This window comes from Triticum aestivum, chromosome 7D (assembly GCF_018294505.1).
Source record: "Triticum aestivum cultivar Chinese Spring chromosome 7D, IWGSC CS RefSeq v2.1, whole genome shotgun sequence".
NCBI classification, from domain to species: Eukaryota; Viridiplantae; Streptophyta; class Magnoliopsida; order Poales; family Poaceae; genus Triticum; species Triticum aestivum.
In genome coordinates, this window is record NC_057814.1 from 78743390 (window position 1) to 78768836 (window position 25447).

The 25447-nt window shown below is 46.8% G+C and overlaps 1 pseudogene; it reads left to right on the forward strand.

Annotated features, from left to right (window-relative positions):
- The first annotated feature begins 10690 nt into the window (after positions 1–10690).
- Positions 10691–21596, forward strand: LOC123170321 (disease resistance protein RGA2-like; annotated as a pseudogene).
- Positions 21597–25447: the final 3851 nt, after the last annotated feature.

Consider the following 25447-nt stretch of genomic DNA (forward strand, 5'->3'; position numbering starts at 1 on the left):
TTCATATGATCCGTGAAGACGATGACCTCCCCCGCTTTGGGCTGGGGAATTTCCTCCGTCGGGTCAGGAGCACGATAGGACATAACTTCCTTCTTTGGCAGATAGCCGGTCTTCACAAAGTCATCAAGCGTACTGTCTGTGACGATGGATTTGACCCAGTTGCATGAAGTGGGTGGTTTGGGTGCCATTGTGATGAAAGCCTAAGAAAGAGTAAAAATTTCCGGTTCAAATTTAAGCCGGAGAAAAACATTACAGTGCATATTCAAGATGGCGGCTTTTAAAGGGGCCTAATGGTATAAGGCTAATTATGTCAGATTATTTAAGTTGCCATGAGCGCCATAAGCAGTTCAGTTATCTAAACCGCCATGGGCGGTCAAGATTATCAATCGAGCATTGCCTTTTTAAGCTGGTGATAAGAGTCGCCATGGCTAGGTGGATCTAACAGATACAGTTTTTGCCTAAGTGTTGCATAAACAAGTTTCACAGGTTGCAGCTATTATTTTAGAAAAGAAAATATTCTAGACCTAAAAACGTGGTACAGATGAGTTCGTGAGTTCTAATGAGGCCTCTTTACAAGAAAAAGGGATCTGCTAGTATAAAAAATGGACGCGAAACAACTACCGCATGAGTTCCATACTACTTTTAGATCAAATGAAGCCGCGGTGGAAGAACTACGAAGAAACTATGATGAAACACGAAGAACACAGAGGAACTTGCAAACCCTAATGCAGATCTGAGGTGCGGGAAGGAGAAGACTTACAGCTGCAGGTCTGCTGCGGAGGGTCGCCGCCGTTCTCTGGACTGACTCAAGTTGATGCAGCGACCGAGGTCGAGGAAGACAAGGTGCGCTGCGGCGGCGGTGGAGCTCGAGCGGCAGTAGGGTTGCGAGAGGAAGAAGATGAGGAAAGGGGAGAATGAGGAAAGACCTGGTCGTGTCTATTTATAAGGGAAGACTGATAAGTGGGCACGAAAAACGAGGAGGCCGAAAACATGGTTATCCAGCTACAAGGACGTCTCAATTCTCGGGATGGTCATTAAGATAAGGATCTGTTGAGATACGTTGGATAAAACGTGTATTAATGATAGATGACGTCATGGCGGGTCACCACAAATCCAAAGGGTGACGTCATGGCGGGTTACAAAATTTTTATACAAATGAAGAGCAGAAGATTTTGCTTAAGTATTGAAGATTGACATGAACCAGTTCAAATCAATCTGGGGCCTAATGTTGGGGATATAACTATTAGGTATGACCCGCCCAGGAGGGGCTGGGTTATACCTATGAGGACTCTCGAAGCCCAGGACAAAGCTTGAAGATGACGGTTCAGTTAAAGGCCCAAAGCCCAAAGGCGACTTAAGGCCCGTAGAGATAAACCGCCATATGTACATGACTTGTATTGTAAGGCAAGAATAGTTAGAGACCAAGCCGGACACTGTTTATGAGCCGGCCGGGACTCTATGAGCCGCTGGGCGTCGACCTCTGTATATAAAGGGACGACCCGGCGGCGGTTCAGGGCAAGTAACATCAGATCGAGAGCTAGGTCAAGCGATTTCGCTCCCTGGTAATCGAGACATAAGCAATCCCACCCAAAACTGGATCGTAGGCTTTTACCTTCACCACAAGGGGCCGAACCAGTATAAACCCCGTGTCCTTTGTCCTGATTAACCCCTTTAACCTTCCTAGCTGCGATGGCTCCACGACTAAGTCCTTTCACTAGGACATCTAACGTGACAATTCCACGACAGCGCGGGTCACAGGGGCCCACCAACCATGGTTTGGTTGGGCGCCCCCATCAGGGCGCGATGCAAGCGCCCGTTCAACCCATTGGGCTCGAACGGGAGAGAGATCAACCTAACAGAAACCACTCAAGCCTAATCGAGAGCGATATCTTTTCATTTTTTCTTTTGACTGTCTAGTTTCGCATAAAAAGACAATACAAGGGGAATGAGTTTGCACCAAACTCACGAGACCCCGAACTGTCCGAGAGTTCCCTCCCCCTCGGCAGTTCCAACTAAGGTACTCATTGTTCCTGACGGGGCGCCACTGATGGCCCCGTCAGTTGACCGGCGGCCCCAGGGCCGGTTGCCTCCATGGTGTCATCCCTCTCCTTCTCCAAAGCGACAGATGCCGCACAACCTCCCATCTCACCTAGCCTCTGCTTCTCTGGCATCCCCTCGGGTTTATCTTTCACGCTCACCTTGGCGTGCACTACCAAAGTAGTGCCCAGAGTATCCTGCCAACCAACATCCAGAAGGTCACTAGCGTTGTGTTTATCAAGAGTGGATGTGTCCTCTGACATCTCTCCATCTGCAGCGTGGGCGTTCGACAAGAGGTATTGCAAGGCCAGGATCATATTGGACCTCCAGGGGACAAGTGAGTTGTGCCCCTGCTGGCCCGCTGCATACGACTCAAGTTGGGTAGCAAAGAACGCCTCCTGCACCTGTGTTGCAGCTACACTTGCCACACTGGTAGTACTAATCTGCTGTAGCATCTCTGTTAGCCAAGTCCACGAACTCAGGTTGAACAGCAACGAACGACCCGTGCACCGAACAGTAGCTGGACTGCCAAGTCCACGCATCTCCTGGTAAGCTGTATTTTGGCTTTGTGAACACCTTGCCGGCCTTCTCTACGGCTGCTCCTACTGAAGGTAGAGTCTGCATCAGAGGCGAAACTGAGGCCCCTGTACACCGCCACGGCGGCCGGCGCGCATGCACTACCTGCCAGGGCAACCCCGGTTCCACCATCAGACGGCTTCGGGCGGGCAGCGTCCACTAGGGGAGCCTCATAATCACCCCCCCCCCCGCCTTTCGGTTTCTCCATGGATGCAGCCGGCAGGATCGCCAAGGGGGACGCAGCCGGCAGGATCGCAACGCATGGAGCTAGTTTGTCCGGCGACTTGCCTGTTGGAGTGGTGCGATCCGGTGGCTTCCTGACCTTAGTGAAAACTGCGAACCTTGCCTTCAATCTGGCTGCATATACGGTGTTGCTCCGATGTGTTTCCTTGGCAAACGGGTTTAGGGTTGTGCAGCCGCCAAACTCTATCATAGATGAGAGCTGCGGACCGAGCCGATCAGGGAGTCCCGGCGGCAAGCGCGCGGATGGGGCCGCAAGGTGTCCATAGGGCAGACGTCGTCTGCACATGGGACGGCAGCCGGCAGGGGCCGAAGCCACGCCGGACGAGGGCGGCGGCTGCGCCATGGTGTCGCCAGGGTTACCTAACCCTAGAGCATGTAAAGGGGCCTGGTAAGACGAATAATCCGTTCCCAGTTTGATAAAGCACAAACAGCGAGACCCTAATTCATATGTGTGTTAATTCCTTTCTCAACTAGGAGAAAATGCAGGCTTTATTATCGTAGCTATGGGTGAGCTAAACGGCTAAAACAGAAGCTTCTTGCCCTTCAAGAGACCCATGAGATGCTTGAAGACGTGTTTTTGGTGTTTTTTTTGTTTCACTTAAAAAACAAGAATAATGTAAAAGTTATGATTTTTTTTTTAAAAACTGAAAGTTTTTTATATTCATAAAAACTAAAAATAATTTATGCTGTTTTTTAGTAAATAAAAATTTTAAAAATTTATGAACATTTATAATTTTCTATATTTTTTTAAAAAAATGAACACTTTCTATAAATTCTCGTTTTGTGCTTAATTCTAGAGGTACACATTCGGTTAGAGAGGGTGCTCAAGATAATAAAGAGAACAGCGGGAGGCTTAACTATCGTAGATAATAAAGAGAACCAGCCATGTTCATCAGTTATGTAGATATCTGCTCTGCTTTTCGATGCCAACCTTTTTTTTCCCAACTCTGTAATATGGAGAACGAGATTCCTCTTAGAAGATTGGTTTGTAGAGTCCAAAAATTGACTAAGCATGTTTATGGGCATTAATATGCATTTGCCATTCACAATCGTGCCATAATAAGCTCTGTTGCATTAGGAAAATGGATTAAAATCAACCTTTTATGAACTTCCTTAACATCCCATTACCCAAAAAGGGTTTCGGCCCCGCTTTATACATAAAGCAAACCACCAGAGGCAAATAGTCCAACAAGAGTTCAGACACACGCACACGCACACGCACACGCACAGGGTTCTGCTGAGGGCACGTCTCAACAAGCCCTGAAACAAGACATAAAACAAAGACGGCAGCACACGGCGTGCGAGGAGGCTAATCCGGCTCTGGAGGTGGTGGAGGAAGCGGCGGCGCCACGGAGAGCCATCGCATGGAGATCTGCTATGACGATGTTTATGGTGTCTCGATACCGAGGGTGGCTAAGCGGCCGCCAAAGTTGCAAATAGCCACACAATTTGAACACCGCGTCAGTAGTACGTCGAAGAGGCACACACACTAGATCACAAGTTTATCGGACCATCCAGAGCGTCCAGGCAAGGACCCCAATAGTCAACCACCTAATGTGGCGAACCGTCTGTGGGGATGCCTGGATTTCGGCAAAGAGGTCGGGGAAGTTGTTGTGGCACCAGCGACCACCAACCACTTCGCGGAAACAACTCCACAGGAATTGAGTGGACACGCAAGAGAAAAAAATGTGGTTCGAGTCTTCCTCCGTCCCACATAGGGGGGAAATCCCATTGCCTGGGCCATTCCGCTTGAGGACCTCCACACCTGAGGGGACTCTGCCTCGGATCCATTGCCACGGGAAGATCCGAATCTTTAGTGGCAATCGGATGGTCCATATCTGGACAAGAGGCTCCAGGCCAGGCGTGGTCGCGATGGCCTGGTACAGGGATTTAGTGGAGAAGCTACCCGATGGCTCTAGGTGTCAGGATATGAGGTCGTGTGGCTGATCTACCTCTAGTTCGTGAAGAGCGATGCACTCAAGGAGTTCATGCCAGGTGATAAGGTCCGGAGGCCCAAATGGGTGCCGGAACGCGAGGCGCCCTAAGTCAATAAGGGCCACCTCGATGGAGATCCTAGGCTCCACAGCGATGGAGAACAAGTCCGGGAACTGGGTAGCGAAGGGGAGATCCCCAGCCCATCTGTCAAACCAGAACAGGGTGGATGCCCCTGATCCAACCGCGATGAAGGTCCCAATGCAGAGGACCGGGAGCAACTGGATGACAGATTGCCAGAACTGCGAACCACCTGACCACTAACAAAAGGCGAGCGGCTGGCTCGCAGATATTTGTTACGGATAATGTCAAGCCAGAGGCCGCCCTCCCCATTCGCAATCCGCCACAACCAGCGGGTCGGGAGAGCAATGTTCATGCGCTTGGAGGACATGATCCCAAGCCCGCCCTGGTCACGTGACTTGCATATGTCGGGCCAACTGACCATATGATACTTCTTCTTATCGCCATCCCCGGCCCAGAAGAATCCAGCTGGACCTTGATGATCTCATGATGGAGAGTCCCATGGAGGATGTAGAAGCTCATGATGAACAGGAGCAGGTTGGAGAGGGACGAATTGGTGAGGATTGTCCGCGCCGCCTTAGACAGCCATCTACCTTGCCATGGCTCGATACGGTGTTGGAGCTTGTTCATTGTTGGCCACAAATCCACCACGGATAGCCGAGAGTCATTAATGGGTATCCCCAGGTAGGTCGTGGGGAAGGAGCCCAGCTGATAATTAAGACGACCAACGATACTCTGGCGCTCGGTGGGGGAGTAGCCCATCCCATCACCTCGCTCTTGTCGAAGTTGATTCTGAGACCCGACATTTGCTAAAAGCAAAGTAGGAATTTCAGGTTTGTGATGTCGGCCGCGGAGCCTTCCACCATGATGATGGTGTCATCTGCATATTGTAGGAGGGATACCCCACTCCCTCCCACAAGGTGTGGAACTACATCGCGGATATGACCCGGCGGCTTTAGCCTTGTCGAGCATGGTAGTTAGAGCATCAACCACCATGTTAAACAAGAAGGGGGAGAAAGGGGTTGCCTTGCCTAACCCCACATAGGGTGGGGAGTAGGGACCGATCTCGTCGTTGATGTTCACCGCGGTCCGCCCAGAGGAAACCATCTGCATGACACGGGTGACCCATTGGTCATCGGAACCTTTCCGGTGTAAAACTTCCCGAAGGAAGGACCGGCAGACCATGTCATAGGCTTTGTGGAAGTCTATCTTTAGGAAGACAGCCTTGAGATGCTTGGAGCATACCTCATGAAGGACTTCGTGAAAGACTAGGACTCCATCCAGGATATACCGGCCTTGGATGAAAGCTGACTTGTCGGGGTGGGTAATGCGGTCTGCTAGAGGGTTCACCCTATTGGCGTACCCCTTCGCCAAGATGCGAAAGATCACATTGATCACCGTGATTGGGCGAAACTAGTGAATGCTAGAAGCTCCGGGGACCTTGGGGATGATCGTGATGATCCCCATAGTTAAGGCGGGAGAGGTCAATGGCACCTATATAAAACTTCTCGAAGAGGGACCATCACCTCCTGTCTAATGACACTCTAGAAAGTCTGGAAGAACTTCACCGGAAGGCCATTAGGACCCGGAGCGGACGACGGGTTCATGCCTTTGATGGCTGTCCAAACCTCCTCCTGAGAGAAACGGGGTCGTGAGGGCCGCATTCTCTGCCGCCGAGACGCGCTGGTGTTCGGACCAAAAGTCGTGCGTCAGAGCCAAGCCTCCCCTAGAGATGCCCAATGGCGAGCCGTCGCTACGGTTGGACTTCTGATCAAGCTTTTCGGCTCGGCACGTGAAGTATTTTTACTGAGCCTGGTTTGAAATTTGGGCCAGAAATTTGACTGAGCTGAGTCTCTTTTGGCCAAGTCCAGTACGGTGCACCGACTGAGGCCCAGGCCAAATTCATCTCTGGTCAACCCCAAGGCACCGACGGAGCGCGAGAGCTATATCTTGCTTATAGAGAGATGGAAGAAGCTCTCGTGTCATACGAAGCGCGAACGGGCCAGCCCATTAGAGTAAGGATTCGCTTGTTGTAGGTTCGCTATGCTCTTGTTTTCTTTAGTTTTTATCGCTTTCTTTTGTTCTTCTTCATTTCTTTTAATGTTTTCATTGGTTTCCTTAAGTTTTTTTTGTTATAACCTATGTTTTCTTTATTTGGCTTGCTTTGGTTTTTCTCGGTTTTTACTGGTTTTCTTCTTCTTTTTTCTTCATGTTTTTGTTTTCTTTCTTTCTTTCTTTCTTTCTTTCTTTCTTTCTTCAGTTTTCTTCATTTCGCTTCTTTTCCACCGGATTTCTTTGGTTTTCGTTGGGTTCTTTCTTTCTTTCTTTCTTTCTTTCTTTCCGTGTATGTATTGTTCCTTTATGGTTTTCATCTGTTTTTCTTCGCTTTTAGACCCTTTTTGATGTTTTTTTTATTTTCTATGTGTTGTCTGTATCTTTTTCCTCGGTTTTCTACGTACATTTTTTATGTACATGTGAAGCATTTATTTTTATACATGTTAATATTTTTAAAATAGACAATTAACATTTTTTTTAAACAAATGTCTTTTATGTCTACATTTTTCATATACACTAAGAATATTTTTATACATGTTTAACATTTGTTAATACATGATTAATATTTTTTAAATACAATCATTAACATTTCATTGAAATACGAGTTTGATGTTTCCTTTCTTCATAAACATTGTAAAATTTTCATATACATCTGAAACATTTATTTGATATACATTTAACATTTTCCAAATGCATGATTAACATTTTTGATAATTTTCTATACATTTTTTCTGAAATGCGCGAACATTTTAAAAAATGTCACAAAGATTTTTTTGTATGCTATCAACATTTTTTGCTATCAACATTTTTATATACATTTGAAACATTTTTAAAATACTTGATTCATTTTTTCCATATATATGTTTTGATGTCTACTTTTTCATTCATATCACCAGGAACATTTTGATGTATTTTAAACATTTTTTAAATACATGATTAATATTTCAAATGTATTCTTTTATGTCTACTTTTTTCCTACACATTGTACATTTTTTGTATACACTAGAAATATTTTTCTATACACATTTAACATTTTTCAAATGCGCTATTAACTCAATTATGTATGTAAATTTATTTTTATAATATTTATATATATTTAGAATATTTCAAATATAAGCAAAGGTAAAAAATAAAGCAAAATGTGAAAAAAAAATGCTCAGTGCCTGCGGTCCCGCTGCAACGGCCCATTCCAGGCGCCACTCTTCCTGCCGCCGCCGCCGCCGCTAACTCCCATCCTGCCAGTCGCCGCCGTCTCCCATACCGTAGTCGGCCCTCTCATCGTGTCCCTCCTGCCTCCTTGCCATGGCCAGAACCCCCGAAGCAGGGCGCGTCGGGCTCGGCTCCGACGGGGGTCGCCGCCAATCTTGGCTCTCCTTGTTCCTTGTCGAGCGCACCGAGGACGAGCGGGCAAGGCTCCCGCCCTTCACCTCTTCCCGTCGGAGGCTCACCTGCAGGCCCTCCATCGACCACCCACGCGGTCACTCACACGCACTCGAGCAAAGCCGTTCGACGCCGTTCCAATCGACGGCGGCGAGCAAGGTGAGACCACCATCGACCATCGATCCCCGATCTTGTCCCTTTTCCTCCCTGTCGATCCATGATGCTCATGAATATAGTGCTCCAAAATGCAGTTGCTGTACAAAATCCAGTTGCTCTGATGTATTTATCGATTGATGATGTCACAATTCAGTTGCTCTGATGCACTATTGGACTATTGATCGATTGATGTTGTCCAAAATTCAGTTGCTCTGATGTATCGGTCGATTGATGCACCATGCTGTCCGAAATTTCGATGGCATTGTAGTATTCCCACTCTGATGTATAGACATTGTAGTACTGTTGAATTGAATGTAACTTCCAGTTGCCATACTTTTAGTAACTATACAGACTATTCGTTGGTTGAAAACAGCCAGCAAGATAAGCCTTTCACCTCATGAGTTACTAATTTAGTAAGCAACACTTTCTGTAAAACTAAGGAAGTTAATGAAGAAGTTAGAAATTAGTACAAACTTGCATGATAGAGCTCAAATTCAGTAAAGAATGTGACTCTAGTGAATGATGTTTACCGGCTGACAATTTTGATGAAGATCCCTAGATCCATGAATTACACTAGACTTAACAAATAGAGTTGCAGTGCCAGCTAAACAGATTTCAGAAAAGTATAGATAGACTCATGCAGGAGAGCATACAGAGGATTTTGATCAAAACCTAACCACATGTCAAACTGCAGGAAAAATATAATGTTAGGTTAGGTTACCCATTAGCAGTGGCGGACCCACCATTGGGGCGAGCTGGGGCGGGCGCCCCGGGTCGCCGGCAGCGGAGTATCGAACCCCACCTACGTATTTTTCCTCCGGCAGGCATCAGAAGTTCAGAACACAAAAAGCCAGCGGTGGCGTCGCTGTTTCTCTGTTTCTGTGTGACTGCATCGAAGGGTTGTGGGAAAAAGAGATTTGGGCTGGTCCGCTGGTGGATTGGGCTACGCTTATTAGTTACTACAGCCCACTGTACAGGCCCAAGTGCCCAATTGATCTGTACTGCAATCGACACAGAGAAGGAAATTCCCAATCGATAGAGAAAAATCGCTTCCAGCCGTTCCCCTCGACCTAGCTAGCAAGACCCAGCCTTTCCCCAATCAATTTTGTAGATCTCGTTTGGAAATTAAAATGGGATCATATTGTGGCATAAGTGAGCATTTCAAGCAACAAGAGTCCATGTTAGTAGTTTACTAGTTTTTAATTATTTTATTCTTTTGTTGTTGAATGCTACTCCCTCGGTTCCTAAATATAAGTCTTTTTAGATATTTCAATACGAAATATATACGGATATATATAGACATATTTTAGAATGTGAATTCATTCATTTTGCTTTGTATGTAGTCCACATAGAAATCTCTAAAAAGACTTATATTTAGGAACGAAGGGAGTATGAATTTTAGTTGAATAGAGTTGCATTTGTGCCGAAAAAAATTAGATGTTAAATGTTCGCCCCACTTAACTTTAATTCTTGGGTCCGCCACTGCCCATTAGAAATACTGAAGTGGAACAAAAACTATGAAATATTTGAGACAAGGGGGCCGTTTGATCAGATGAAGAAAAAACCGGTGCTATCTCTAACGCCTTGCACGTAGGAATAAGAACTGAAGGCATTTTGCATGAAAGAATCATTTTGCAAACACCAAACAGGACCTATTGCACGCAGATTTTTCTTTCTTATTTTTAAGAAACTTAAAAAAAGTCTTGACACATAGGAGTGCCTCCCATTATTTACCAGGCATCTTCCCGCTGGACGCAGCAGTCAAGTCAATTCTCATTTACCAGCCATGTGCATCTTCCTGTTTGAAGGACAAGCACAGCACAGCACAGGGAGAGTGGTGCTGGAGAGATGACGAGTCATCAATGATGATGCAGGTACTCTGATTCTGGCCCAACGCGGTTCACGCTGTTCCCAGAAAAAGTCCGGAGGATGGAGCAAAGATGCAAACATCGTGGTAGGTGTTTGTCAGGATCAGCATCATTACGGCAGTGTTCCATCAATTCTGGACCCTCCTACCTAGTGCAAGATTAGCAAGAAATCTAAGATACTACTAACAGTAGTTTTGAGAGATTTTAGTATGCTAGCTAGTATTAGAAATTTGTCTCTTTCAAAACATATTTAAGAGTTTCATGTTGCTGGTTCCATGACTTCAACAAATTTATGGAACTCATTCAACAAATTTCATTGTACTAATTCGGGAATTGTGTCTTTTGTCAAAAATTGAGAATTTAGTTATACGAAATCTGCTGAACCACTGATATTTTTTTCCCTCTCTCGAACAGAGGTACAGAAGAGAGCAGGGGAGTCCGCTGGAGAGTGAAGACGCGGCAGAGTTATTATCTCCATGTCCTTTCCTTCTCTTTCCACCAACGGCAGTAATCCCCTCCTCTCCCCATAGCAGCCGGACTTGGCGAGAGAGCTCCACAGGCGAGGCGAGGCGAGGCGACGGCGCGCTGGATCTGATCGACTTTGGGTGTCGCTCAGGTGCATGCTCTCCTCCATTCTTGCTTCTTGGCTGTATTTCTTGCTTCTTGGCTGTATTTCTTTCTTCTTCGGCTGTTCGTCTGTCAGTGCTGATTGCTGAATCTTTCTCCTCTTCTTTCCTATGCTGTATGCAGTTTCTTGACTTCTTCCCCCGATCTGCAGCACCATGGCCGAATCACTGCTTCTCCCTTTGGTGCGCGGCGTCGCCAGCAAGGCCGCCGACGCGCTCGTCCAGACCGTGACCCGGATGTGTGGCCTTGACGACGACCGCGAAACGCTGGAGCGCCATCTGCTAGCCGTCGAGTGCAAGCTGGCCAGCGCCGAGGAAAGGAGCCAGAGCAATGCCTACCTCAAGAGCTGGATGGAGAAGCTCAAGGCCGTCGCCTACGAGGCCGACGACGTCCTCGACGACTTCCAGTATGAGGCGTTGCGCCGCGAGGTACAGATCGGCAAGTCCACTTCCCGCAAGGTACTCGGCTACGTCACGCGCCGCAGCTCGCTGCTCTTCCGTTTTGCCATGAGCAGGAACCTCAAGGGAGTCCTTGATAAGATCAAAGAGCTGGTTGAGGAGATGAACACGTTTGGCCTTGAGAATTCTGCCAATCGGCAGAAGCCACTACATCCTTGGAGGCAGACGCACTACCGACATCTTTGGAAGAGATGATGACAAGCAGGTGGTGGTGAAGTTGCTGCTAGACCAGCAAGACCAGCGGAAGGTGCAGGTGCTGCCCATATTTGGGACGATGCTTCGATGCCTTAAGGCACCTACCTTTGTGTCTATGACATGTGGGCCCAACAGATGGCTGGTCCACATGTCAGTGACCCAAAGGCAGCACCATATTTGCTATGGGAGGTCTTGGCAAGACTGCACTTGCAAAGATGTTATACAATGACCAAGAGGTCCAACAACATTTCCAGTTGAAGATGTGGCACTGTGTGTCGGACAATTTTGATATAATTGCTGTTGTGAAATCCATCATTGAATTGGCTACAAATGGAAGATGCGACCTGCCTGACAGCATCGAACTATTGCAGAAGAAACTTGGCGAAGTCATTGGCCAGAAGAGGTTTTTTCTTGTTCTTGATGATGTATGGAATGAAGAAAAGAAGTTGTGGGAGGATGAACTGAAGCCACTGTTGTGTTCTGTTGGTAGACCAGGAAGTGTCATTGTGGTCACATGTCGAAGCAAGCAAGTGGACTCTATAATGTGCACTGTTAATCCCCATGAGCTAGCATTTATGAGTGAAGAAGATTCATGGAAACTATTTTCAAACAAAGCATTTAGCAATGGTGCACAGGAGCAAACAGAGTTAGTCACAATCGAAAAACGTATTGTCAACAAATGCGGGGGGCTGCCTGTTGCTCTGAAGACAATGGGTGGTTTGCTAAGTTCAAAGCAACAGGTACATGAATGGAAGACCATTGAAGAAACTAACATTGGGGATAATGTTGGAGGCAAATATGAGGTCATGCCCATACTGAAGTTAAGCTACAAATACCTGTCATATTTGCCTCTGGTGGTGACGAGCCAGGGCCCTCTTGATGTCGATGAGCTCGAACGGTGCTTCGAGCTCGTCGACATCAAGAGGGCCCTGGCTCTGCGGTTCCGCTTCCTCGAGGAGCAGGTCAAGGTGTCGCTGAGGGCGCTTGGTGAGCTGCTGCTCGTCTTCGACGACGCGGCGATTCGGGACAAGGTGATGGGGATCCAAGGGCCGCTCGTCCTTGGGCGCGTATCCTTCATGATCGCGCCTTGGTCACGGTTCCGTCGGGGATCACCGGCGAAGCTGCTGTACAAGGCGAGGGTGTGTCTGGAAGGGGTGCCCGAGCACGCGTGGGACATCCACAGCGTGGCTTCCTTGTTTGATCCATCTATGCTGATTGAGGGGATCGACTCGGAGGTGCGTAGGGAGGAGGAGACTGGGTGCTTCCGCCTCTGGGTGTGGATGGACGCCGTCGAGAAGCTCAAGACCAGAGGTGTTCTCCAACTGGAGGAGCCGAGGGAGATGGACTCGCCGGGATCTCACTATCCGGAGCTGGGTATTCTGGAGGAGGTGTCGCCGCGATGGGGGCAGGTCGGTCTGCTGGGCCACCCAGTCCTCATTCATCTAGACCATGTGGTGGATTTTACCTGCCCGCCGGAGTCGAGCCCGGACAGTGGATGCAGCAACCGTAGTAGCATCAGCGGGATGCCATCGGAGGATGGACTGATGCCGGCATGGCCCATCAGATGGGGGTATAGATGGTTCTTAAGCTATGAAGACGGAGATTATCCACCGCCGCCGCCGCGGGCATCGGCGCACTCCAGACTCCGGTTCCCGGACGCGGGCGCGGGCGGGGCTGGAGGTAGTGGAGGTGCTAATGGAGGCCGGCGCAATTACGGGTTTGGCGAGGGGTTCCGGCTTGCGAGTGCAGGACTCCGGCGGGCTGGGGTGGGCCAAGGTGACAGGCGGCAGGGAAGTCGAGCCGGAGAGGGGAGGCGGCATGCTGCCGGGAAGGAGGAGCAACTGCTGCCGCTGATCGACGCTGACTTGGCAGGCGGCCCGATGTCAGGCGGGGACCCGTTCGTGGGCTCCGTTGGGCCACTTGCATCGCCCGGTCAGCAAGACGGGAGCACGCGGGTCATGAACGAGCTGCATAAGGGGAAGGCCGCAGAGGGGTGATCCGGCGTCAGGGAGGGTGTGCTTGCCCTATCCCATGAAAGCGTGCCCGCCCAGGCGCCAGCTGATCCAGAGAAGCACCATCACGAGCTGGTTCAGGAGGCTACATGTAAGGGTGACCACAGCCAAGGAGAGGATGGAGCGGCTAGGGCAGCCGGGTCTGGGAGCGACGTGCATGGCCTTTTTCATGATTCACTGGTCATTGGTGCATGTGGCTCTTCAGAGGTGGGGCAGGGGTCAGATAGTGCAGTCGCACTGACCCAGTCAAGGGAGGATAGCGGGTCAAACGAAGAAAGCGACTCCACGGAAGGGGTTTTTGGGCCGCACTCTCCTAGGGAGGGCCCAAGCGTGGGGCCACATGTGCTGGGCCTAGAGTTGTTGGGCTCGGAGGGGTCGGAAAAGGCTGATGCCGGTGGAGGGGCGGAGCCAATCGACCCCCTTGGCCAATTCCTCATCGACTGCACATCTCCGCTGCGAGCCGCACTCCTCCCCAACCCTGTAGACGGCGGCAAGCAGGATGGGGGCGAAGATGGGAAGCTCACAAGTCGGAGCAGCGGCAGGCTCGCCGCCAAACCAACGGCGGGGTGGTCCACCATGGATAAGGTGCAGCTCGTCCTCATGAAGAAAGGGGATGTCTGGGCGGGGGATTCACCGGCGGTGGATGCAACAGCGGCGGACCTGCAGAAGTATAGGGATCTGTACAAGCAGCCGCTGCCCGACAAGTTCGTCGCCGCGGTCACCGAGCTGGTGAACTCAACTGGTGGCCACGGCAAGAAGACCGGTCACGTTGACCTGAAGCAGGCGCAGGTGGCAGTCGCCTGAACTGTCGCTTAATAATTAGTTAGGTGTGAGTGTTTCAGTCAGTTTCCAATGTTAGTCTGCCTTCTGCTTCTTAATATTGAGTGCTGGTTAGTGGAGTTTGGCGTGTGTCGGAAGATGTGTGTGGATTCCTGCTGTGATCTCCTCTACGGGGTCGGGAGGAGGATATGGTTGGCGTTGGGTGTCGGAGCGTCGATGTACTGTCAGAGTGATTGGTTTGTTTTATGGATTTCGCTATTCTGAATTGGAATGTCCGGGGTCTGAACAGTCCAACTAAGAGGAGAGCTGTGTAAATTTTTGTGGCTGAATTAAAGTGCAATGTGGTATGTTTACAAGAGACAAAGATCAGTGACATGTCTAGGAGCCTGGTGCTGGAATCTTTGGGGTCAAGATTTGCTGACAATTTTATCAGTTTACCTGCTATTGGGTCTCGAGGAGGGATCCTCATTGCTTGCACCGATGACTTTGGGGTGTCTGATATTCCCTTGGCAGCGGGAGTTCATTCGGTTTCAGGTACTATCAGGGACAAATCTGATGGCAATTGCTGGTCAATCACAGGGGTCTACGGCCCACAGTTAGAGGCCGATAAGATGGAGTTCATGTCTGAATTGAGAAGGATCCAGCAGCACATGTTGTCAAGATGGATGGTGTTGGGGGATTTCAACATGATCAGTAGGGCTGTTGACAAGAGAAACAATAACTGCAATGTGAGGATGATGGGCAGATTTAGGGCACTCATTGAGGATTTGGAATTAATTGATTTTCCCTTGCTGGGGAGAAGATTTACCTGGTCAAACGAGCGTCAAAACGTCACCCTGACCAGGATTGACAGGGTTTTAGTCTCCGGCGAGTGGGAGGCTGTTTTCCCACAATTTCAACTAACTCCCGCGTCGACCAACATATCTGATCATTGCCCGTTGATTTTGAAAAAGATGCAGCCCTCTCATTATAAGGCCTTCCGGTTCGAGAATCATTGGTTAAAATCCCAGGAGTTTGATGGGGTTGTTGCTCAAGCTTGAAATAGAGTGGTCCAATCTGGAGACCCAGTTCGAGTGTTACATACAAAACTTTCCAGAACGGCGGCGGCCTTAAAAAATTGGAACAAGAAAAAGGTGAGGTGGGCCACTTTCATATCTGGTATTGCAAATGAAGTCATTTTCCGCCTGGACCTGGCGCAAGAGGACCGAGAGCTGACCGAGGCCGAGAGAAATCTGAGGAGCTTGCTCAAGATAAAGCTATTGGGTATTGCAGCCATTGACAGAGCACGATGGAGGCAGAAATCGAGGGTGACTCAGATTAAGGAGGGGGATGCCAGCACAAGATTTTTTCATCTCCGGGCAAATGGCGAGTGTAGGAAAAACCATATCCCGGTGCTAAATGGGGCGAATGACCCGGTGTCTGATCATGAGGGAAAGGCCAAGATTCTGCTGGATCGTTTCAAACAGCATATGGGCACCCCCTTCTCGCGCACTAACACACTTAATTGGAACTCCCTGGGCCTGCCACGACTAGATTTGACATAGCTGGAGATACCTTTTACTGAACAAGAACTACGGGCTGCGGTGACAGAGATACATGGGGAGAAGGCACCCGGGCCAGATGGTTTTACCGGTGCCTTTTATAAGAGATGCTGGCCGGTAATTAAGGGAGATTTGCTTGCTGCAGTAAACTGCGTGCACTCTTTGCGTGCTCAAAATTGGAAGATCATGAATACGGCAAATATGGCTCTCCTACCCAAGAAAGATGAAGCTCGAGATGCATGTGATTTCCGCCCTATTAGTTTGATGCACAGTGTTCCCAAGCTCCTGAGTAAGATGTTGGCAGCTAGGCTGGCACCGGTGATTCACAAACTTGTCTCCCACAACCAAAGTGCTTTCATCAGAGGGCGATTGGTTCAGGATAATTTTTTGTATGTCAAGAATGTGATTAAGGCTGCTCATTCCGGGAATTCTCCGCTGGTGTTTTTGAAGCTTGACATGGCCAAAGCTTTTGACTCAGTGTGTTGGAGCTACCTGCTGGAGGTAATGGAGGCAATGGGCTTTGGTCAGAGATGGAGGGATATGATATCTATAATTTTTGCGTCTTCTTCCTCTAGAGTACTGCTGAATGGATCACAAGGTTCTCCATTTGTGCATAGACGAGGGCTGCGGCAGGGAGACTCCGTGTCGCCTCTGCTTTTTATTCTTGCTATGGAGCCCCTGCAACGGATGCTTTCGATGGCCACAGAGAGGGCGGTGCTTACACCATTGAGAATTAGGGTTGCTCGTTTGCGATCCAGTTTCTACGCCGATGACGCGGCTTTGTTCATCAACCCGGTGGCCCAAGATTTTGCTGCTGTTCATGCCATCCTAAAAGTCTTTGGGGACGCTTCTGGCCTGCGGGTCAACATCGGCAAGACCGTGGCATATCCTATCTCCTGCGCTGAAATTAATGTTGAGAATATATTGAATGATTTTGGTGGGATACTGGGATCTTTCCCATGTCAATATTTGGGACTGCCACTTGGTTTCGTAAACCGTGGAGGGCAGAGCTTCAACCGGTCCTTGACAAATTTGCGGGGAAGCTTGCTCCTAGGAAGGGGAGGTTATTAAACAGGATGGGAAGGCTGGTGTACATCAATTCTGTGGTTACGGCAACCGCTACTTTCTTCTTGACGGTCTTCCCGCCTGACAAGTGGCTCACCAAAAAAATGGACAAGCTAAGGAGAAATTTCCTGTGGTGTGCGGAGGATGAATTAGTAGGAGGGAAAAGCCTTGTCAATTGGAAACGAGTGTGTGCCCCCAAGCGTTTTGGTGGCCTAGGAGTGAAGGATATAAATTGTTTCAGTAGGGCCTTGCGCATTCGGTGGGAATGGTTCAGGTGGGCTGAAGAGGATAGGCCATGGAAGGGTACAGCGACTCCGTGTGATGACGCTGATCGGCAACTCTTCTCCAGCTGCACTTGCATCGAGTTGGGAGATGGTAGTGTTGCAACCTTCTGGAAAGATCGGTGGCTCAATGGCGAGGCCCCACAACACCTAGCACCGGATATCTTCAAGCTGGCTAGGTGTAAATGGCTCACGGTCAAAGAGGCTATAAGCACTGGGCGATGGATGCAAGGTATACAGCGAATGGACAGCCACGAGCAACTATGTCAATTTGTTGGCCTGTGGGAAAAATTGCAGCTGGTGAACTTGTCAACTCAAAGGGACAAAATCAAGTGGTATACTCGGCGAGTTCTGCTTATGAGGTCCAATTCTCTGCCAGGATTGAGCAGCCCGGGATTGCCCGGGTGTGGAGGAGCAAGCTAGAAGGGAAGGTGAAATTCTACATGTGGCTCCTGCTGCAGAACAGAAACTGGACTGCCGACCGGCTACAGGCGAGAGGATGGCCACACAACGCCTCTTGCAAGCTTTGTGACCAGGAGCAGGAGACCGCGGTGCATCTCACGCTTCAATGTTGTTATGCGAGAGAGGTCTGGCATCTCTTCCTTGGTACCAACGACAGGATGTACAATGGTGTGTCTTCGGCAAGTTCAGTTTCAGATTGGTGGAAGATGCTTTGTACGCAAAGAGGAGCGCCAGCAAGGACGGAGGAAGAGATAACTCTGTCGGCATACATCGCCTGGCACCTATGGAAGGAGAGAAACCGTCGAGTTTTCGAGGATAAGGACCTGACTCCGAGGGCGTTGGTAGACATGATTCGTGATGACATTACATTGCTTAGTGAGGCTTTGAGACCCATCCCTATGGCAGAGGGGTAGTGCAGGTTTCTTCAGGAGTGCCTTCCGATAGGCAAGTGTATATGCTTGTGTTTCGTTTTTATGTTCGGGGTGCTTAACACCCCTCCCCTGTACTTTGTTCTTTTTCCCCTCACTATAATGCAAAAGCAGAGCTCCTGCTGTTCCCGTCAAAAAAAAAAAAACAAATACCTGTCATCTGAAATGAAGCAATGTTTTGCATTATGTGGACTTTTCCATAAGGATTATGAGATGAAGAAGGATATGTTGATCCAACTATGGATGGCAAATGGCTTTATTCAAGAAGAGGGAACAATGGATTTAGCACAGAAAGGAGAATTCATTTTTCATGAATTGCTTTGGAGGTCCTTCCTACAAGATATGAAAGCTGCAGCCAAATCTACTGACTATGCATATGGGACAATTGTATGTAAAATGCATGACTTAATGCATGACTTAGCCAAAGATGTTAGCAATGAATGTGCCACCATAGAAGAATTGATTGAACAGAAAGCATTGGTAAACAATGTATGTCATCTGCAATTACCAAAAGTGGTTGAATTGGAAAAGACTTCCAGGTTGTTTGATGGCAAAACATCTCTCCGCACTTTGTTAGCTCTTTCACGGATGTATCAAGATTTTAAACGACTGCCACATGTATCATTACGAGCATTGCATTGGCAGGGTTCTAGTACCAGTTTGAAAGCCGTAAATGCAAAACATTTACGGTACCTTGACCTCTCATGTTGTAGCGTCAATTCTACATTGCTCGATTCAATATGTCTATTGTATAACATGCAAACTCTGAGGCTCAATCATTGCAAGGGGCTACGACAGTTTCCAGAAGACATGGTGATGAGCCTGAGAAAGCTCATACATATTTCTCTTTATGGATGTTCTAATCTGGAGCGGACGCCTCGAAACATTGGTCAGCTGAACAACCTTCACACTCTAACAAGATTTATTGTGGATACAAGAGATGGTTGTGGTATTGAAGAGCTCAAATACCTGCTGACACCTTAGCAACAGGTTGGAACTGTACAGCTTGAGAAAAATAAAGAGTGTAAATCATGCAAAAGAAGCCAATCTCCAGCAGAAGCAGAATCTGAGTGAGTTGTTGTTCTGTTGGGGCCTAAAAATATATGAAAAGCCCGAAAATGAGGCATGTAATGAGCAAGAAGTGTTCCAGCATCTAGAACCTCATAGCAAGATCCAATTTTTTGAGTTGTACGGATATGGTGGCCTAGAAATACCACGACGGATGAGAGACCCTCAGATATTTCAGTGCTTAAGAAAACTCACCATTTCCAACTGGACAAGGTGTAAGAATATACCTGTAGTATGGCTCTCACCCTCACTGGAGTTCTTATACTTGCGTAACATGGGTAAAGTGAAGACATTGTGTGATAACCTTTGCATAGAAGGTGGAGGACGCAGTACCCCTCTACAAATTTTCCCAAAGTTGAAGGAGATGGTCTTGGTAGAGCTATGTAGTCTAGAGGGATGGGCAGAAAACAGTGCGGGGGTGGCCATTGATAGCTCAGTAATATTCCCGGTGCTTGAGAAGCTAGTAATCGACAGATGCCCGAAGCTTGCAAGTTTTCCACTGAGCCCTGTTCTCAAAGACCTGAAGTTAGAAGGATCTTACTTGGGAGTGGAGTGTGTGTGGGATATTCCAAGGTTGCCTACATCCCTTGAAATTTTGTGGATTCAATGCTTCGGAGGTTTGGTGGTGCTGTCTTTGAACCTTGGAGATCTGGCAAAGCTGAGGGAGCTACTGGTGCATAAATGCAGGAGCCTGAAAGGGTTGCCTGATGGGATGGATGGCCTCACTTCTCTTAGGAAATTGGCAATCACTCGTTGTCCAGGGATAGAGGAATTCCCGAATGGTCTCCTTCAGCGGTTGTCAGCCCTTGACTCCTTAACCATATTTGGCTGCCCCGAGTTGGAAAGACGATGCAGAGAAGGCGGGGAGTATTTCCAGCACTTGTCTCCTATCCCATGTAAAAGAGGATTCAGAACTGGAGCTCCAGAAGTAGAAGCAGAATCCACAATTATAGCACCAGAAGCAGAAACCAGCGGAAAGAAGTTTCTAAGAAGGCTCCTACCCTCCTGTGCTCACTCGAAGTCTGGTGATAACTGAGGTGCATATGCCACAATTCCTTTCCTCGTGTTATTATGGTTAACCATCTTTCCTCGTGCTATATTCCAGTATATTATAAGTAACTTCCAACTGGCTATTTTTTCGTTTTATAGGTGCCACATTCTGTACACATTTTTTGGACAAGTATGTGCCTTTTTCTGGACAAGTACTCCCTCCGTCCTAAAATTCTTGTATTAGATTTGTCTACATAGAGATGTATCTATTCACGTTTTAGTGTTAGATACATCCGTATCTAGATAAATCTAAAACAAGAATTTTGGAACGGAGGGAGTATATCTCATTGCTTACTGCTCTGTGCCGAAATAGCATAAAGAGGTAAACTTCCGATCCAGTGACATCTCTAATACTTCCTGCTAGTGCCTAGTACTTCCAAACCTAGTCCAGTGACATCTCTAATACTTCCTGCTGCTAGTGCCAGTACTTCCAAACCTAGTCTAGTGACATCTCTAATACTTCCTGCTAGTGCCTAGTGTTAATCTGCTTGCTCCAGCTGGAGGCGTCTATTCCTTGCGGTTGCAGTTTACTGCAGATTGCGAATGATAATTATATGTGCCACATCAACTAAGCACAGTACTTTATCTATCTATAAACATCTCTTCTGCATCATAAATCAACACCAAAATTGCTTTGATGCGATGACAACATGCTTTCATCATCTTTATCTGCATCTCTCTCAGCAATCGTCAAGGAAATTGGTTACCAGACTAGATACTGATTTACCTAAAATTATCTTGCTTTGCACTCCTGTCAGAATTCAGATGCCACTTTTTGATGATAGAGCGTCAGGAAAACCCAAGCTGTGAAGCAAATCCGCACGAACGTCTACCCTGGTAAATCTCCCTACAAATAAAAATTGGTTTGATGATATGCTGACAATATTCAGGCATAATGCGACGCTAATGTGATCAATCAATGTACCTGCAGGTTGGCATCTGTGAAAGCATAAACAAAATGAAGGAAGCAATGCCATGCCGGACAAGCAAAGTCAGAACTCCATAACCACGGCATGTGATGAGTGGTCTGAAAGAAGATGCAACAATGGGAACTACTGTAGATCATTCTGTGACCGTCATCGCTTTCCCTAGTGCAGGCAGATATGTCTTGATCCAATTTCTCTACATGTAGATGTCAGTAAGAATTTATATTTGCCTGTAAATTTGCAAATAGTCCCTTGGCTCTCAGAGGAACGAAGCCCACGCCTGTGTGCGTGGCAATCTGGCATGTGACTATGACCTGGAGATGGTTCGATGGTTGGTGACTCCAAACCAGTGTGATGCTTTCTTAGTTTCATAAATGCCTTTCTAAGCCCTTCCCATTTCAATTCCTTTCCTTCATCTTTCTTGCTAATCGCATGGAGTGAGAGCGCTTGTGTGTGTTGGCACAGCCCTGTCCGTGTGCGTGTCCTTGTTGGGCATTGCTGTGGTGTGGCTGAGTCCCGCATAGGAGGCGCGTGTGCCTGTGTGGTGTGTAAACCCTGGCGCTTGTCGAGTGTTTCGTCAGTCAAGGAAATAGCAAGGTCTGAAATTCTGAATTCCCCTGTCTCCTTCCTTCTTGCTCTTGCAAACTCTGGCAGACTACAACGTGGAAGCAAGAATTACAAATCATCCTTCGCAATTTAATTTGATCTGATAACAGTTCGTCTTCAGCTCTTGTTATGAAAAAGAACAGTAAAAAAATACATCCATCCCACGTTGGATGCCCTGGCAACCCACGATCCCCGCTGCCAGCCCTTTTATTTTCACCGGACACAAACACACACCTACACTGTGACTGCTAGATGGACCCGCGCGCAAAAGTGGCCCAGTGGTCATCCGCTCTAGCCTGAGCCACGGCGTAAAAAAAACGAACGCCCAGATGTTTACCAGGGAGGTAGAAGGTACATTGTCAGTGGACAGCAGCGCAGATTGTGCGGGCTGGATGAATTCGAAATCGCGACGCCCCCAGCCAGTTATGCGGGTACTCTAGCGTTGTTTATATGCTCCGATTATGAAGCATAAAGTCTGAACTAGCACACTTTCTTGATGCGTTGAAAATCCAGTCTCGACAGAATTCAGATACCCAAATCCATAGGGCATGTAAGTTGTTCTTTTCATCCTCTTTGTCTGAAGCTATTTATTCGGGTTGACATTTTTGGGTTCCAGGACCACAACGAATGGTGCAGAACATAGTGCAATTCTGGAGTGCACAAGTATGTCTGGCACGGCAAAATTAGTTCCCCGGGGATCTGTGCGGTCTGCAGACGTTAAAAAATAATTTTCCAGGAGTATATTGCTATTCGTTTCTCAACTAGGGGAAAATGAAGGCTTCATTGTCATCTTCAAAAACAGATGTGACCTTGGAAGCCGTCTCCTTGGCGATGCTGAAGTTGACGTACATGTCCTCGCATCGTAGTACACCGCCGCGGTACCAGGACCTGCATACAGTCAACGTGCCATATATTGCCACGCGTCAGGTGAAACAAGTATCGCGTTCTAGCAGTACCAAACACCTACTCCCTTCATTCCAAAATAGATGACTCAACTTTATACTAATTTTATACTACAGCAAACTTGAGTCATCTATTTTAGAACGGAGGGAGTACGATGAAACGAAGCATCTGCCAGTCCGTTTTCTCTTTTCTATTACTGGACGACACAATCTTCTTCTCGATCTCCACTAGTGAGCCCGGGATTTTTTTATACAATACAAAAAAATACTAAAAAATAGCTATTGATAACTAAACAGAACAAAAAGAATATGTCAAAAAAAACTAAAGAAAACAATCTAAAGCAAAGAAATAGCACAAAACCTATAAAACACTAAAACAGAACTATTTTCATAAAAACATAATTTTAAATAATTATAAAATTCGCCAATTAATTACTACTGATAAACAAAGTCACAAAGAACTAGTAGCAAAAAGAATCATCTAAAAAAATACTCCTAGCTCAAATTATAGGCAACCTAGTGATTTGAGCAAATTCATGCAAATTCATATTCAAACTTTCAAATCTAGTCAAACTTGATATCTACAGAAACTTCATAAAATTTCTAATCTAATGCAAAAAGAATCAAATTAAAATACTAAAAATCCTAATTGATATGAATTTTTTAAAACAGTAGAGCAGGTGTTGGCCGAAGACGTCTCTTTGGCCAACTGTTGGCCGAAAAGTCCTTTTTTTAGGGATAAAAAAATCCCTCTTCGGGCCAACGGTTGGCCGAAAAGTCCCTCTTCGGCCAACGGTTGGTCGAAAAGTCCCTCTTCGGCCAATAGGAGGCCCACAGGGTGATACTTTTGATTTTTCTGCATTAGGGTGTATAGTTTCCGAATTTGCTATAAAAATCATCATAGTTTAAAAAAATCGCTATATCAGCGATAATATTTTTTTTTGCTTGGTAACTTTGGTATGACCAGCGTGATAACTATGACTTGAGCAACATGGTAACTATACTATGATAAGCCCGGTAACTATAATATGAGAAGGTTAATGACTATACCATGAGAAGCATGATAACTTTAGCATGGGGTAGTGGTAACTTCACACTGGGGTACGTTTCGACAAAAAAAGAGTTACCGGGACATGTTTCAGTAACGTTTTTCATATGGGTAAAAAGTTATCAATGTTATGTAAGTTATCGGGTGTCTAGTGCGTAAACTACCATGCTATTTGCACTAGATTATCACGGCATATTTCTAAAACTTTCCGCCCAAGGTGAAAAGTTATCAATGCGTTTATATGTAAGTTATCAGGTTAATTGTATGTAAGTTGTCATCTTATTTACACAGAAGTTACCGGGGGTATATTTTAACAACTTTTTCACCTCGAATGGCCAAAAAATGGTATTTTATTTGAACTTGTTAGGAGCCAAGTAGTGGGTGAGTTGGCTAGTGTGTAAGATCTCAATATTGAAGTCTTCAGTTCAATTCTCAGCTTTAACATGATTTTTTAGGCTATAAAACTACAATATGGAAACTACTAGCATCAAGATTTGTTTCCAACATCTTTTTCTCCCAAAAATTATCGGGCCTGCGATGTGTGAGTTATCAAGCTATTTCCCAAAAAATAACCGAGGGTATTTCATCAACGTGCCTCCCTTCACCCGACCGCCAAATTTACCAAGACCTAGGTACATAAGTTATCAGGTCAGCGATGTGTGAGTTACCGTGATATTCACATAAAAGTTATCGGGGGTATATTTCATCACCTCTAGTCACCAAAGTTACAGATCGGGTTGCATAAGTTATCAGGTCTCCTATGTATGAGTTACCATGATATTCACACCAAAGTTACCGGGGATATTTCATCAACACCCACCCCTACACCAAAGTTATCATGACTGAGTGATATAAGTTATCTGGTCTGTGTTATGCGAGTTACCCTGATATTCACAGATTTTGCAAAACCTTGAATAAGACCAACATTATGAACTACTATTCGCTGAAGTACTTCGCTTTCAAGTAGACTTACTTGATTTGATCCCGTGAGGGATCAAAGGGAAAAGGCTATTTCACTAAACAAAGTGGCTCTTGTTTTTTACAGACTTTCTTTTCGGTGTAATTTAATAAAGAAGTAGCAATTGTTCATTTCATTTCATTTTTTTGCATTGGTAGTTCTTTTTCATTTGAAAGGGCAAAGGGGGGAAGGGAAAGGATTGACCCTCAGGGATCTAAAAGTGACCGGGGAGTATCCCCCTGGTCGGCAGTGACCTGAGTTACCCGGGCATATTTTCAACAACTTGTTTTTTGTTGGGTCAAATTACCAATAAAATTGTTTGTATGTATGCCTAATTCCGCAAGTAATATGTACGAAAATGACAGACTAGAGAAGCCCAACAAAATAAACAAAAAAACTTTCTTTTGCAGGGTAAAAAAACAGATTTTCTTTCGCTGGCGTGGGGTTTCAAAAGGTTACATAGTTATTTTTCATTTGTAGGACATCAAATGAAGTTTGGTGAGTTGGTTGTTGGCATCAAACAATTCCGAGCAGGGCTGGGTTTGATCCCCACTGGATGCATCTTTTTTAGCACTGAAGGAAGAAAATTCGAAGGAAAAAAAAGCAGGCGGGAGCGATCGGACGTGCCTGTCGCTAACTGCCAGTCGGCAGGAAAATAGCTTTTCCGTTTTCTCTTTTCTATTATTGGACGACACAATCTTCTCCTTGATCT